Genomic DNA, 16,506 nt, shown 5'->3' on the forward strand with positions numbered 1-16,506 from the left:
GGCATGAAGAGCGCCGTGTATGAGCTGCAAAGTGTGCAGTGCACACAATAATGTAAATATTTGAATTGCTCGTCGAAAATCTCGTCGTCTGTTGTCAAGCCACCCGAATTCAAGCTAAGCACGAATAAATATTTTACCTCAAAATTTGTTGATTGATGCAAAGCCACCCAAAATGTCTTCTTTGAATGGTCGGTGTACACAACTGGCATCATAAAATGATGGGGTCTATCAAAGGACGGTCATTTGTTAAGATAATCCTTTTTTATATCTTTTCAATGCTGTTCGGCTCTTTTCTGTCATGCACATTATAAAAATACACACACAAAACGGTTTTTGTTTGGAAAACCATTTGACCAAAATCAGCAGCCGAATGAAATAATGGATATGTTGCTGACTGCTGCTGGGACATTGTTTAATTTAAAATTATTATATAAATCAAGTGTGTTTCCATTCGATAGATTCAACTTAAATCTTTTACTGGACGTATGTGAAATTCTTAAAAGGGTTTTGTCGACCGAATGAAATGCTCGGATTTAATATTGTTTTTTTCAATGGAATGAACAGCACACTCAGCCAAACTCGAATGCCATTAATTCTCATGATGCATTATGGATTTTATGTTTCTTCATCCGAATGATACGCAGAGTGTTAAATATCCGTTTATTACCACTTCATCAGCGCTTCGTTATCGGAGCATGGTGGACAATAAATTGCGAAATATGATTGTTTCGATAAAAACAGACCAAAACTTGTTAAAAGGGACAGATTGTCGCCCGCTTGTAGTGAACGTTGTTTCATTTTTTGTTCTTCCTCTCTGTTTCTTGGTCTCTCTCTCTCTCTCTCTCTCTCTCTCTCAATCTTTATCTCTTTTTCTTCGCTTCTTCTTTATATGTTTCTTGCTCCGTTTGTCCATCGTTCTCATCAAAAGCGATATGTAACTACATGACAAGTTTGCTAAAGAATCAGATATGAGTAATTCTCAAGCGATTCAACTGGCGAAAAGTGGGAAAAAACCAAAAACTTGGAATACGGGCTGGTCTGAAACGACGACAATGAAATCAAAAGCCACAAGTTTTAAGCAACTTTGCACGTTAACATGAATAAGTGATTGCATTGCACGTTGACAAAGTAATCGATTACGAACATTATACAATGTATTTCATTTTCACTGTGTGTGTGTGTCTGCAAGTATCTTGGTTGCTTGCAAACTTTGTGCCGGATGAAAATGTCATTGTTACTCTTTGATTATTTTACGAAACTTTTTGGCACATAAAATCCATCAAAATTGCACAATGAACAAAGCATCGTCAACGTTCTGTTCATAGGATTTCGGGGTTGCCTCATCAAATAAAATGCCACACATTTTTGAAACAAGTACAAAAAAAATCGGAACCACGTTTTTTTGCTCCTATTCAACGAAAAAAAAAATATATATATCCACTCTATACGTAAACTTGATTGCCAACATAAGCAGAAAATGTCACTAAGCACACATTGAAATTTTTGGCTTTTCAAAAGTGAGAGCTCGAAAAATGTATTTTGCAGCCTACAGCTTTCCCCGGAAAACGAGAGTATAGTGAAAAAGGCAAAGAGAGAAAAAAACATTTTTCATCATCTGATATCTGGGCAATATCACGTCATTTCCACCATTTTCCTGCTACTGTCATACTCATCGCCTTATCAATTTAATACCCGAAACAGCAGCCCCTGTACACGACCCAACTGACAATGTCACGGAGCACAACTTTGTGTTTCTCAACATGCCTACACACACTCGCCATACACATAACACCAAACAGCCTTCTTTTTTAGCCAACTTTTATCACAATATTATTAATATATATATTTTTTTTATTTGTTTGACTTCGTCATCGTTTTCATTTTGTATGTATCGTGTTGCGGTTCCGTCATCTTGATCACATATTATATTAAAAAGGCGATTGATGTTGTGGAAAACTTTTGTTATTGTTTGCTCGAAATTGAAATTTCATACTTTGACGCAAGTTCTTGAGGAATTTTTCCGACAATTTATACTTTTTTCAATATATAAATGATCGATTTTTTTTGAGTTTTCAATAATCTAAACTCGTTTTTATTATTGAAAGTTAAAATACTTCTATATATTGGGTTGAGAATTTGTTTTACAACAATTTTCAACAGCGAAGTTTATCTTTTAGTCTGTATTTCTACGAAGTTTTCGTGTCGCGGCATGTGTGGATAAATAGCTTTTTCACAACAGACAATGCACAACTCTCAGACAATGTTTCATTTTTGTAGCTGACAATGTTCGGTTTTCAACTTCATAAAATTATGTTAAACGACTTGTTGGTAATGGTCGAAAAATGGATGCAGAAATACTTTCGGAAGTTGCAAAATGGACTGTGATTTTAATCATAATGTAAAATCTCATATTGTAAATTGGCAGCGATTGACTGTTACAAATCGTAGCACATATTTTCTACTTCTTTTTTTTCGTATCTCATCTCATTTGGGTCGGGACGGAATTGAGTTAAAATAAAAGGGAATGGCAGAAAAAAGTGCAGAGAAAATTGAGAAAAAAAGGGAGAACGAGAATGGGAGAGAAAGAAAAGTAACGCATTAAATCTGATTGGAATTCATAACTTTGTCGTATAGGCAGTCACGCTGCCAATCAGATGATTGAGCTATATTTTATCTCCTCTGCAATTTTCTATGTGTTCGATTTTCAGTTGTCAAGTAGCAGTAACTGCAACAACAACAACAATGTAGATAAAAAAAAATTGTTGACGTCGAAACCACTTCCATTATTATATTGGATATTTTTTGCTGCTTTAAATCAAATCTATCTCTACACAAACCATGGTATGTAAATATGAATGAAATAAGTTACATTTACCATGGAAAAATGTTCACGAATGCACAAATCAACACACACATATAAATAATGTTCAATTTTTGTTCGTTTTTTCTATTTTTAAAATGGAAAAATCGGAAATTCCCAATGTAATAGCATAAAATCATTTTCGAGTATATGTCGTCTACAAACCAGTTGGCAGCATCAGCAAATCGCATTCAATATGCACGAGTGTGAAAATTGTGAGTTTTAAATGCACGTTTGCCAATCGATTTTACAAGAATATAAAATTGAATTTTTTATTCATGCATGTTTATCGTCTAACCATTTTCCCTTTCTTGACTCTTTTTTTCGTTTTCGTCTCGAAGAAATAATCACACATTGAATAGCACAGCTGAAAATAGCATGATCAAAAGCAAAAGAGCAAGTATTGTAGAAAATTGAAAAAAATTACGGAAAACAGAGGGAGTGAAGGGACAGATACAAAGAGTGTAAATCCATTTGATGGGTGTTTGATTAAATGAATGATGATTGCTAAGCTCATTGCTTAACAACTATTTGCTATTGTCTGTTCATTTCGACAACGATTTCAAAAATGATTATCCCATTGCTATCGAAATAATTAGTAGGGCATCCTGCGAGCCGCATACAATGTGACGTTGACCTGACAAAAACAATGGCCAAACCATTGTCGACTGTACATTTTCATCTCGTCGTTTGCAACGATCGATATCAACAGCTCATTTATATGTTGAAAGAGACCCTGTACAACCGGATGGAAATAAGCAAAAAAAACGTCACAAGAACAATGAGAGAGCGTGCAAGTAAATCACGAGAGAGAAAAAAAATTTCAGATGAACGACGAATAACAAAACAAAAAAAAAATCAAACACTAGCAACAGTAAGAGACAGCAGCGACAAAGCATTCCTGCATCTCGGGCAATGGAAACAGGCGACAACAGCATAAAAGTATTTTCATTCTTTGACGGAATACGATGAAAGAAAAGTAAAAAGAAAATCCCCCGGCCAAAATGCTCAGTGAAACTTGATGTATTAATGAAGCCGTCGATGTTGTTTTTCGCATTTTGTTTCGTTTTCCCTTTCATTTCTCTCTTTTCTCCGGTATGTGAGTGTTGTTGATAGCTTTATGGAATAACTTTTTTCTACTTTCTTTTTCGTTTTTTTTTTCTCTCGTTTTCTTGTAGTTTTTCTCTGTCGTTGTTGTAGCTGCGTATGCCCTTGTTGATTGTCGAAGATGGAAAAATTATATGTGGATCACGTATATCGTATGCATGTTAAGCTTTCTCCCCTTTTTGCTTGGGCGCATCGCCCAAAAGTCAAACACTGCACACAAAATCCAAATAAAAAAAATGTACATCTAAATAAAGGAGTGACATAGAGTTTGCAAAAAGCGTCAGCCATGGAACGCGGCGTTGAATCGGCCAAATAGAAAATCCAAGAATCAACATCAATTGAAAATGTTCCTTAATGACATGTATGTTTTGTGTAGCAATTCGTTTGTAAGCCGAACGACGAACAAACGACTGAATAAAATCCCGAATGAGTAAGCGAACGAGAGAGCAAACATTATAGTGAATTTAAAAGCAAACTAGAGTGTATGAATGTCTCGCTGCAAAGCCAAAGAACGAAACCATGTTCGTGACATGTTAACACATGCTTTAAGAATTTCAACGTTATCAACGACACAAAAATATGATGGCAATGATGATGATGATAATATACTAAACCCGAAACGGGAAAATATAGAGAAAACAAAAGAGCACAAAGACAAAGTTTCGCTCTCTGTGTGTGTCGTTTCGACTAAAATAGCAAATAAAAACAAAATTGTTGTCAACTCAATTTGTTTATCCTAGTATTGTTTATGTCGCATACCTGTTGTCTTTAATGAATACGCCCGAAGATGTTTGTCATCATAAAATACTAAATAAAATGAACTTGACTAGTTGTCGTAAAGGCATCACTTGGATCTGCTTGATATTTTACGAAAACATCAGTTCGACTCTTCGAACCATCAGACGAACAATCCAAACCCATTTGAAGCAATCAAGTAATGCCACCAGTCGTCACATCATCGTCTTGTGTTGTTTTTCTCATCAATTTTTTTTTGCTCATTTGAACGAAAACTTTTCACCGAGAAAAGTTGTGCCATTCCACATCATTAGAGACTCACAGACAAGTAGAAAATAAAATGTCAATCCGTTTTCATGGTAACATGGTCATCATTTTATCACATGGACAAACAATGAATGACAAAGAAGGTCAATATGGATTTGGAGAGAGAAAGGAAAAAGAAATGGCAAAAACATGTTTCGTCTGGAAAAATTTTCCAAACAAGAAGGGTGTTGATTACGTTAAATTGAATTAATGTTATATATAAACTGCATCAAGGTGATGAGCTTAAGATTATCGCAGCTTATTAGGTCACAATTAAGGTAAATAGACATGATTACCCGTCACTCTTTCACACATCTTCTTTCCCGCCGTGACTATAACGAAATTGTGTACACAACGAGCGAGAACGGAAAAGCGGAAATTGAGGTTTAAATTTTCACATATTTCAGTTTTCATATCTTTGGTACTTTACAATATCGATTTTGTCTCGAATTTATAATACACTCTCTTTCTATTAATGGCAGCATCTATTATTTAATATCGATCGAAACAAATCTGATGCCAAGTCAAATTCAATTTCGCCTCAATTGAATGTTAAAAATGATTCTTATATGTACCCGTTAAACCCTGATCTATGTCAATATTCAAAAACGTCGCACCCAATAAAATAAATTACCCAAAAAAATATTGTGTACCTTTTTTTGCTTAGCTTGAGAAAGCTTCCGTTTGAAAAAAAAAATTTTTTTTTCTTATTTGTTCGTTTTATTCTTGTTGAACAGCGAAAAAAAATTTAAATGAATTTAAGGGTAATGAAATGACTTTACCTGTTTAATAAATCTGTCTGCGCCGTTTTTATTATTGATAAATTGACAATATCTTAAGATAAATACTTTGTCTTCGTCGTGCCTACAGACATCTATGATGATTTTATGCCAATCTTTTACAGATTCTGTGTTGAAGTTGAAAGGCAATAACAAGCAATAGTCGATAATTGAATCTAAAATAATAAAACGACAACAAGATAAAAAAAACAGTCTTCCAGTCGGTTGTTTGCCTCAGGAAAGAGTGGAAAAGTTCAACATAAAAGAACGAGCAAAAGAATATGTTCTATTCATTTTGATGTTGTACATGTGTATATTTCGAGGTATATTGATGAATAAATAACGGGCAATGACAAAACAGAATATATTGATTGAATGAATAAATAAATGCGTCTTCCAAAAAAGCGAACCCGAAAGGCGACCCTTTTTTATTTATATCTGGATACATTCTCCTTTTATAACATTTATTATAATAAAAGACTTTTAACAGTGCGCCCACTGTTACAATCATTTACGAGCGAAATAAATGTACAGGCTGTTAGTTTGAAAATAAGTTTTACTTTTTCCCTGTGTCTTGCTCATGCACAATGTAAACGTACAAAAACGAACGAAGACTGGAGGGGGATAAAAGACAGACTGGAAGTGAGAAAGAGAGCGAAAAATGAAAAAAAAAGTTCCAAGTGATTGGAAGAAACTTAAGCAGATTCACAAAGTGTGTCAATCAATACCCGGAAGCTATATTTCGTTTTGGTTGTTTGAATATCATTTTGCAAGGGATGTTACGACATTGATATATCAACAATCCGCATACAAAATACATACGCTAAACAAATTATACGGAATGAATCCAATCAAAATTGATATGGTTGAAGTTTGATCAGCCATTGACTGACTCAACACAATTCAAATTGATTGCTGAACTTTGACTATAAAATAAAATATGGAAAAGTCACATAATGTCACAATGCAGCGCTGAATGAACAGGAAATCTGGTATGTGTTTGCATCGAGGATGGCATATGGTAACTGGTAAATAAAAAATTCAATAAAATAAAAAATTGGAACATTGGCAACCTTAGCGATTGTCTTAAGGCTTTGAACGCCAATTTTCCAATACACACTCTAATCTGGCAGATTAGTGTTTCTCTTCTTTTTTTTTGATTTTCATCGTCATCACTTCACACTGTGAAGTTCACAGTCGCTAGACATTTTGTGCGAGACGAACGAAAAAAGGTTGAATGACATGGCAATATATTTGCCATGCATGGCAAACTCGATCGAATTCCTTTTTTTACAATCGCAAAACAGTATAAGTATTTTTCATGCCTTTATTCGACAGGAATGTCAATGTATTGCGCATACAAAGTGCAGATGTTGAATCGTTCAAAGTGTAAGCCTTTGGACCATTTATTTCCTATAAAAGGCAGCCAACTGGAGAAGAAGAAAGCGATAAAGTCTGAACAGAAATGTAGTTGCGCCGCTCGTCGATTATTATGAGAAATCGAATCTAGTCAATAATGGCTTAAGCATGTTTCCAACTACACAATTGAAATTCATTTGATGCACAAAAGTTGACATTTTTCGATAAAATGAAAATCCATATTTTCCAACTGGACTGGGGCGAAATTTCAATTTTCACATTTGAAGCAACTAAATAGATTTTTTTTTGCATTTCCAATAGTATTTTATTGGCAAATATCCATAAAATTCGGAAATGTATTGACTTTTTGAAGAAACTATTCCCACTTTGCCCCACTCTGCGTTATTTATACAATTTTTATGGCTCGTCAATCTTGGCTGAAACATATGTGTGCGCAAACCGTGTGGGTTTGTACGCGTAACAGAAATTTATTATCAAATTATTACATATTGTGTGTATTTGCCATTGAATTATGTCAAAAAAAAACATTTCCTACATATACGTAATACACGTCGATGCATCAATAGATGATTTTTCAATATATTTACGTGTGTAAAATGTCGATTGGCAATTGTACTCTATTCAAGCACATTCAAAAATCGATCAGCCACCATAATATGCTTACAAATGGGCCATTGAAAGCCACACAAAAGCAACAAATAGATCAACAATTTAGAAAAACACATACAACATGTATGGAACCCTATTTGTAACAATAATATACAAAGCATTCTCAAGAGTGTTTTTATAATTTTGCCGTGTTTTCAACTCGAAAATCGGTTTCTCCTAGACCCATTTTATTCGTATTAGCTTTGATGGTAGATTTTTAACCTTCTATACGCTGATTATTAGTATGTGATAGGCATGATGTTTTGGATCAACTTATCTGGGCCCAAAGGTCTTATAAAAAAGTACTTTTTACACACGTTCAACCCCATTTTCATGTAAAAATATCTTTTTTCATTTTTTATTTTGGCTAGTTGACCGGCAAATTGAAGTTCCCCGAAATTTGAACCTCAAATATTATCCAAACGAGTAAGGTACAATTAAAAATAAATTGCGGTACAATTAGGTACATTTTTGGTACAATTATTTAAACCTAGTCCCAAGTTTCGAGAATTTAAACCTAGTCCCAAAATCAAGTAGTTACACTTGATGAGCTTCTGTATAATTTCGTAACAAGAGTCCTGGAATCGTGTCAACATACCATTTGGATACGTATATGAATCTCCCGCAAAACACGCTCACCAAACTGGAAGAAGTGGATAGTGTATTCTATTCAATATTGCATCAAGCTGAACGCCAAAATATTGAGAATGATACGAGTGATGAATGGAATAACTTTATGAACGGGGCTACAATGTTGATAAAAAACATTAAACAGAGTTTAAAAATTAAGTGTCCCGATTTGAACCGATGTTTAAGGGGCTTTAGCTACTAGTAAAAAGTCCAATCTTGAAAGAAAAAATGTTGAAATGTGAAGTATTTGTAATGAAAATGTACCACAATAAATATTTTGAAAAAGAATGACTGTAAAATGTAAAAAGATACAACAGTAACCCATTTGGTATATATAATAACACATAAAAAGTACATAAGTTTTAAAGGAACTTACATCGAAACCGCTGCTTTGTTGATTCATATTTGCAATTTGTGGACTCTTGAACAAATTGAAATTGATTTCACTACAATAGAAAGATAACTTAACCAGAATGTGGAAAATTGTCGAGCATTGTTGACATACAAAGACGAATAAATATCACATTAATTTAATCATGGATATAGTTATAAATAAAATTAATATAATGATAAAAATCGAATTTTTTCAGACGTGTTCAATCACATTTATCATTGAAATTATTTTCGCCAATTATTTAGGCAATAGCCTATGAGATGGATTGCAATGGATTGAATCAGTGATTTACAAGTCATTCATGGCTTTCGGTTAATGTTATTTTGCAATAAGCATGATCTTCACTAGATTCCCTCATCGGTTCCTTGATATCTAAATAAATTGTAGTTTTTTGTTGACGGTTTACCCAAGAGAGAATATAGTATACCTTAAGTTCAGACTTCAATGTCATAAAAAACAGAAACGTAATACATTGATGCATCAAAGATGATTTTTCAATATATTTGCGTGTGTAAAGCGACGATTGGTAGTCGTATTCTATTTCAGGCACGTTCGCAAATCGATTAGCCGTCATAATATGTTTACAAATGGGCTATTGAAAGCCACACAAAAGCAACAAATAATCAACAATTTCCAAGAGACACACATACTAACACACATCATGTATGGAACACTGTTTGCAACAACAATATACTAAGCACCCTCAAGAGTACTATCCTTTCGATTAATATGAATGTACCATGTTGTTTGTTTGGTCTTCAAAAGAAACCGCACACATAAACAAACGATGAAGAGCAAAAGAAAAATCCAATTTGCGATGAGGTAGCAAATTGAACTTCACTCGAAAATCAGTCTTAACTTGAATTCGACTCGCTCATTAACAAAACGAAATCTCATTTTTGCAATGCTCAAGCCACAGTTGATTGATGCGAACAAAATGTCTATTCAATTGATGACTGAATGCACATGTAAAACGCAAACGTTGTAAAAGCCGTCCAGACTGTGAAAAGACACCATACATAAAAGCAAGCAAGATTTAGAGCAACAAAGGCAACAACCAACAGAAAGTAATTATGACAACACATTAACATCAGGCATCAGAATAATGGTAATAACATGACAGATATTTTGAGAAAGAGAGAGACAGAGAATGAGCTGGCGAATGAACGATTGAGAGAGTAAGTTAGATTCACACTTAGAGACCGAATCACGAAAGAAGGATAACCTGGAATGTTTTCGCTCTATTCAACTTAAGCTCTCGCTTATCTGTTGTACGAGCTCTTGCTGCCTCACCATACTACGCCAATTCGATCGATAAATAACTTGGCTGCAAGTGAATGAGATACAAGCATTGATACCATGTTGTTTGTTTAATGAGAATTTTAGTTGAGATTTACAACTTTTGGTATAACACATTTGCAACACAACGAAAATCCCGGCTTCAAACATTACGCTAAAATGACGAACTACTATGTTTCACGTTGTCGAAGTCTTTCATCATGGTATTGTATTTAAATGGTTTGGCATCACATTTTCATAGCGAACGATAAATTTCAAAAGAATCCAGCATATTTTCACACTGGCACCAACCGCCTGTATGTTCCATTGCTTCGATAACATTGCACGAATTCCAAATTCCTACATGTGAAATATCTATCGCGTCAGCTATGGTTTTTTCATCAATACATCCTAGAAATGACACGAGGTGAGCATTATATGCATAGCGTTTCAGCAAAATTTATTCGTGTCAAACACAACAACAATTCAACAAACGAAAAAAAAGCCGTACGCCGTTGAGAAAAAAGAAGAATCATAAAGTGTGAAGCGCTTGGTAGCACATTTTTCTCATGTATTCAATCGTTCTCTTTCCCCATATCCCACTGGTTGAATCGCGATAAATATATTTGGTATGCTCGCTATTGCTGTTGGGCGAAAGAAAAAAAAAAATATGCGAAGCAATAAAGAGTGGAACATAGAGATGGGAGAGAGAAGGCAAAAAAGAGACTAACTTTTTTTTTTCATAGTTCGGACGGAATTTATCGTTGAGCCTAATGTACGTGTGCAGTTTTTCGGGGGCATTTTGGATCTTTCGCTCCAACGTTGTTCCTTTATTTACATGAAATTCATGTAATTTACTTTTTCGATTTGCGTTTATTGAGCATAAGCACAACGGCACGGAGCAGCATAGCAAGTAAATCGACTTAGTATACATGAGTGTGATGATGATGCTACTGGCGGTGGCATTGCTTTTACCGTTCAACACTTTTTACTCGGTAAGTGAGTGTGGCTGGCCTCAGCAACAAAAGAAATATTTATTGTTTTCAACTTCACACACACGCATATACAAAAGAAACATTTTCTATTACGAAATTCGAAGTTTCAGAAAATTCACCGAGAGCAGACCTCTTACGTGAAGCCGAACATAACATTCAATGGCAATGAGAAAAATCATCGAGAAAATGGTTTTGTGGCAAAATAAAGCACATGAATATATAGGCGAATTGAATCGAATGGAAAAAAATCGATGTTGGATGCCGTTGGACGTAGAGCTTTCGAATACATAACTGGTTTTATGAAAATAGTGTTATGAAAACGGAAACTAAGGATATTGAACTGTCGTCTTGAAGTTCAATAACTGAACTCAAACCAAACATTACATAAATGGATAAAATATGAATTTTGACATTATAATTAATTTGATTCGAATGGCAAAATTGCTGATTTCTAAAGGTAACGTCAATTTGGAAAAGAAATTCAAGCTCGATGTTTTGGTGTATCATTTTATTTGAATATTATATTTTGAGCAAACATCTATCGAATAATATTATTCTACATTTTACTTTGGATCCCAGAGTATTCGTAATATGTATAATTATTAGGTTGTAAGTAGAAACAAAATGAGGTTGTAAGTAGAAATATGATAGAATTTGATTTACGATTAGAATTTATCGAATTAGAAGAATATTTGAAAAGTAATCGCGATTCAGCGATATTCAGACCTTATTAAACTTCAACACAAGTGTATATAGAAAATTCCTTTGGCCTTTATTTTCAGTTTTCATCTAACTGATGCTTAGTGAAGTTTGTTAAATTGTACAAATTCAACGGGTATTAAAATGATAAAAATTAACATGATATATATAATGGCATTAATTAGTATTTGTCACGTATTAATTTGCAAAGCCAGTGCACATAAACTAAAGAAAAACTTGATTGATTCAAATGAAATGCTTTATGATAGTGGTGATGATGAAAAAATAATGATAATAAAAAAACAGTTAGAATTGGGATCATCAAGTCAAACAGACCAATTGATCGATAACATTTCACCCCCTGTTGCTTTTATTCCATTGAATAATTTTGAAAATGTAAACCATCAACACTTTTATTTCATCAAGCGTTGGACGATTTTCTTTACTTGAAGCGTATGCTATTTTTTCTAGTGCAAATGGGCTGGTGTCGTACAAATTGGAGAGACTAAAACTAAACAGAATATCCAAAAATTTATGATGATATTTGATACAGGTTCACTGGATTTGTGGGTACCTGCTTTAAATTGCTCTTCCCCTGGATGTGGTATGTATTTATTAATCATTTAATTAAGTTTTAAGATATAAGATAATATGTTTGTTAATTTTCATTTAACTTTTGACAGTTTTAAAGTCAAAGTATGATTCTTCGAAATCTGTTACGTTTGAAGTTCCAACAAATCAAACTTTTAGTGTTAAATATGGCAGTGGATATGTTGAAGGGCGATTAAAAATGGATACAGTTAAGGTAATGATGTAACAAACTTAGGACCAATTATTCTTAAAATGATTTCGAAGGCATGTTGTGACTTCTTTTCATTATAGATGGGCAATTTGGTTATAAAGAAACAAATATTTGGCAGTGTAACTAAAGAAAATTTGCCTCCAACATATAAAAATGGGAAATATGATGGTATTTTTGGTTTGGGGTATCGACAGACCGGAGCAAAATTATCACCGTTTTATAGATTACATGAACAAAATTCTATAAAGTACAAACAGTTTTGTTTTATATTGTTTGCAAAGAACGAACGAAAAGACGAACATGGAAATGAAATTGGTGGTAAGCTGGTGAAAGCCAAATATTAGTTGATTCTTGATATAAAATTCATGTGGAATAAAATCTGTGCATGATTGCTAGGTGAGTTGCAAATCGGTGGATGTACTGTTCAACCTACCATGTACATATAGCTAAATGAACGTCGCAATTGGGAATTTAATTTACAAAAAATCGTTATTCAAAGTCCGCAAGGGCCGAAGACAATTCGTGGTGGTCAAACACTTTTGGATTCGGGAACAACTTTAATCAAAGGACCTGAATCTGAAATTCAATCACTTCATAATGCCCTGGGCGCAACAAAAAATTCGTCGAATAGATACACTATCGATTGCAAGACACCCGAAAGACATCCATCGATTTTTTTTGTCGTCAAAGACAATGTTATCGAATTAAAACCTTATAACTACATTATATATTCAAAAGTAAGTAAAATAGCATTTCAATTTGCTTATTTTCATTTGATAAATACTAATCTTTAAACAAATGCAGAATGCTGGGCAGAATGGGTGCTACACGATTTTTCAGGTTTGATAAAAAACCCAAAAGAGCCATACAGTGGATACTTGGTAATAGTTTCATGAAATCCAGAACCGTGCTATTTGACATGGACAATCATCGCATCGGGCTTGGGCCCAAAGCAAACCCATTTCAAACCATAAAACATTTTAAAAGTCTTTCATTCGTTTCTTTATGGTAAATTCTAAAATCCAAATAGTCTGCTCTCAATTGGAAAAAGAATAAGCAAAAAATTGTAAACTAAATTCATGAATGCATTTTAAATGGAATAATTAGACAATATATTTGAATTTTGTCATCTGGATATTTCAGCTCATCTGAATGATGTTAGGCGATGATACGGAGTGAAAACAATAGAAGTGATTGTTATAATTATGGTGGTATTTTTATACCTCGCATTAGTTTCAAACAACTCTTTGACATATTTTTTATTAGGAACATTTTATATTTGAGTCTCTTAATCATTTCGCCCATTGTAAGTGATTTGATTCTGCTCTTTTGATTAATTTTAAAAAAATTCTCTCGTCATTCTGAACAACTTTGTAGAACATTATTTTTTTATCCGACGAAGTTTTGAAAAATGGGGTGCACCCCCACCCCCCTGGGGAAAAATTCTCCGATAGAAATTTTCCATTTTTTACCCCCAGCATACCCCCCAAAAGGTCTTTTGAAATTCGCACGCCATAATAGTGAGCCTGATATATGAGACACCCTGTATGTTTTTTTTTATTTCCTCGTTCCGCACACTGCTCTAGTGTTCTAGCACAGCACATTGTCGTCGGCTCGCTTGCGACGATTTGAAGAACCATTTTATGTTCAATAAAAAGACCGTTCAGTTTGAGTTCTGTCGAGACTCCCGAGAGACAGATTTATTATTCTTACGTCTACTTTACAATTTGACAGTTGTGATTGTGACAGGTGATTGCTTAAGGTGATTCACACTCTTAACAGTTTCGAACATCACCAATATGTATCCGTATCCATAATGTATTAATATTGGACTGCCTCCTGCATTTACTGTAAATACTCGCTGAATTTGGATTCTAGAAGAGAAAAAACTTAATAATTAATTTCAGTAATTTTTGTTTTTAAATATTTTACCGTCGTGTGATTTCAAATGTATCTTCAATGAATGAACCTATGTCTGGACAAAGTTCTTACAGATTTGGCAAATGCACCGGGCGATCAATGCAATTTGAGTGCTTGGGTTTTCATTGTACACTTCGGAAAAAAATGTTGTAAGAAAAAAAGAAAATTGAGGTCACTAAATTTTGAGTACGTAGCTATTTCATAAATAAGTTTAAGCTTTTAATACTTTATCTCATATTTGTGGATTTACGTCAAAATTCTACTTAATTTTGTTAGCAGAAAAACTTGTTTTTTGATAAACTATTATTTAAAAAGTCCATCCTTGATAGCTTTTTATTATATTTATGTTTCTCTCTATAAAAATTTATTTATTGCATGTGTATTTGTCCCTGGCGATGCGATTCGTAATTTTCGAACAGTTGTTTGCTAGAAAACTGTGGTTCAACGTTTATGCAATATATCAAGTGTGTAGTTAGAAGCAATATTATATTCGAAGAATATCAAACAAATTCACGTGTGAATTGAATCGAAAAACGAAAAACTAGGCACAAAATATCGATTGTTGGATGTTGCGCAACCAAGTAAAAAATGGCATCCGCATCCGTATATATTCAACCGAAATCATCGTTGGTATATTTGTGAATTATCGTTCTGAGACCGTTAATACCAAGGGAATATCAATGTTTTTCTGCTTGTATGGAGATGGACAAAATCAAATCAAGTTTTGCTATTTGAACATATGAAAAATGATGATAATGGCCTCCAGGAACAACAACAAAAACAAGAAAGTGGGAACCGCGCGAATATTTTTTTTGAAACATATAGCACAATATAAATCTAGTTGTGATGCTCATTTTTCATGTTTCATATTATGCGCGCTCAGCGTTGACTGATTTCCGTTATATTGGACACATCATTTCCCTCTCCGAAACAGCAGTTCTGCAGTGGAAGCGTGTCTTTTGCATGTTTACTGATGATGTTGTTGATGACCGTAAGATAAATAGCATATTATCCTGTCCAAACTCGAGATAACACACTAAAAAACGCTCGCTCTCTCTCTACTTCATTGTTGGTATACATGTATCGAAGATATGATAAACTCCAATGACAACAATGATTGTTGAACGTATATTTCAAAATGACATGATGCTGGTGCAAAAAAAACGTAAGCGAAAAACATGAAAATTGATGAAGATAATTTACTTTTTCTTCAATGGTACTTTTGTCGAGCGTTTATTTAGTTTGCAATTTTTTTCTCTGAATTTATTGATCGTGCTTGCACCTGAATTTACGGAATTCAATTAAATAAACTGTTTATACTTGAAATGTGGTGTGCACTGCACGTATACATTTGGTATGTTTAATTTGTATGTTTTGCTTTGTTGCGCGAGGTCCAGAAGCCATTTGCAAAGTATAGTATAGGCCACAATGAAAAACAGCTGCCTACCATGCTGTACATTTACCACCTACATGTATATGATATAAATATAGCTTTAGGTTTACGTTATGTTTAGTAATCGCAGCGAAACACTCTCGCATGGAAAATCGGCTGAGAACAATTTTTCTCTGGTTGCGAAAGCAACGAAAACTACATTTTCATGTATTAAAGCTTGAACCATTCGCTTGGATGATATGTTCCGAATGACGAAAGCGTGTGTTTCCTATTCTCCACAGTTATACACATTTCCCCCAGCCACAAAAGCTTTGGTAATAAAGCAAACTGTATCTATGTATGTGTTTGTGTCTATGTATGTGCACGCATACACTCATAAAAATCTGATGTTGCCATTGCGTGCGAGCGAACAATTGAGTTTTTCCATCTGAGTTCATGGTGAAAGTATGTGCTTTTCTCACTTCGGCTCATCATTTTCCATCATTATCATCGTCATCGTCATCATGCGATCATCAAGCCAATTCGCTTGACTGTGAAATATGAATGCATGAATTTCATTCAGAATGCCTACGACGAAGCA

Source organism: Contarinia nasturtii, unplaced genomic scaffold (assembly GCF_009176525.2).
Source record: "Contarinia nasturtii isolate CC-2019 unplaced genomic scaffold, AAFC_CNas_1.1 Cnas_scaffold_810, whole genome shotgun sequence".
In the NCBI taxonomy this organism is placed as follows: domain Eukaryota; kingdom Metazoa; phylum Arthropoda; class Insecta; order Diptera; family Cecidomyiidae; genus Contarinia; species Contarinia nasturtii.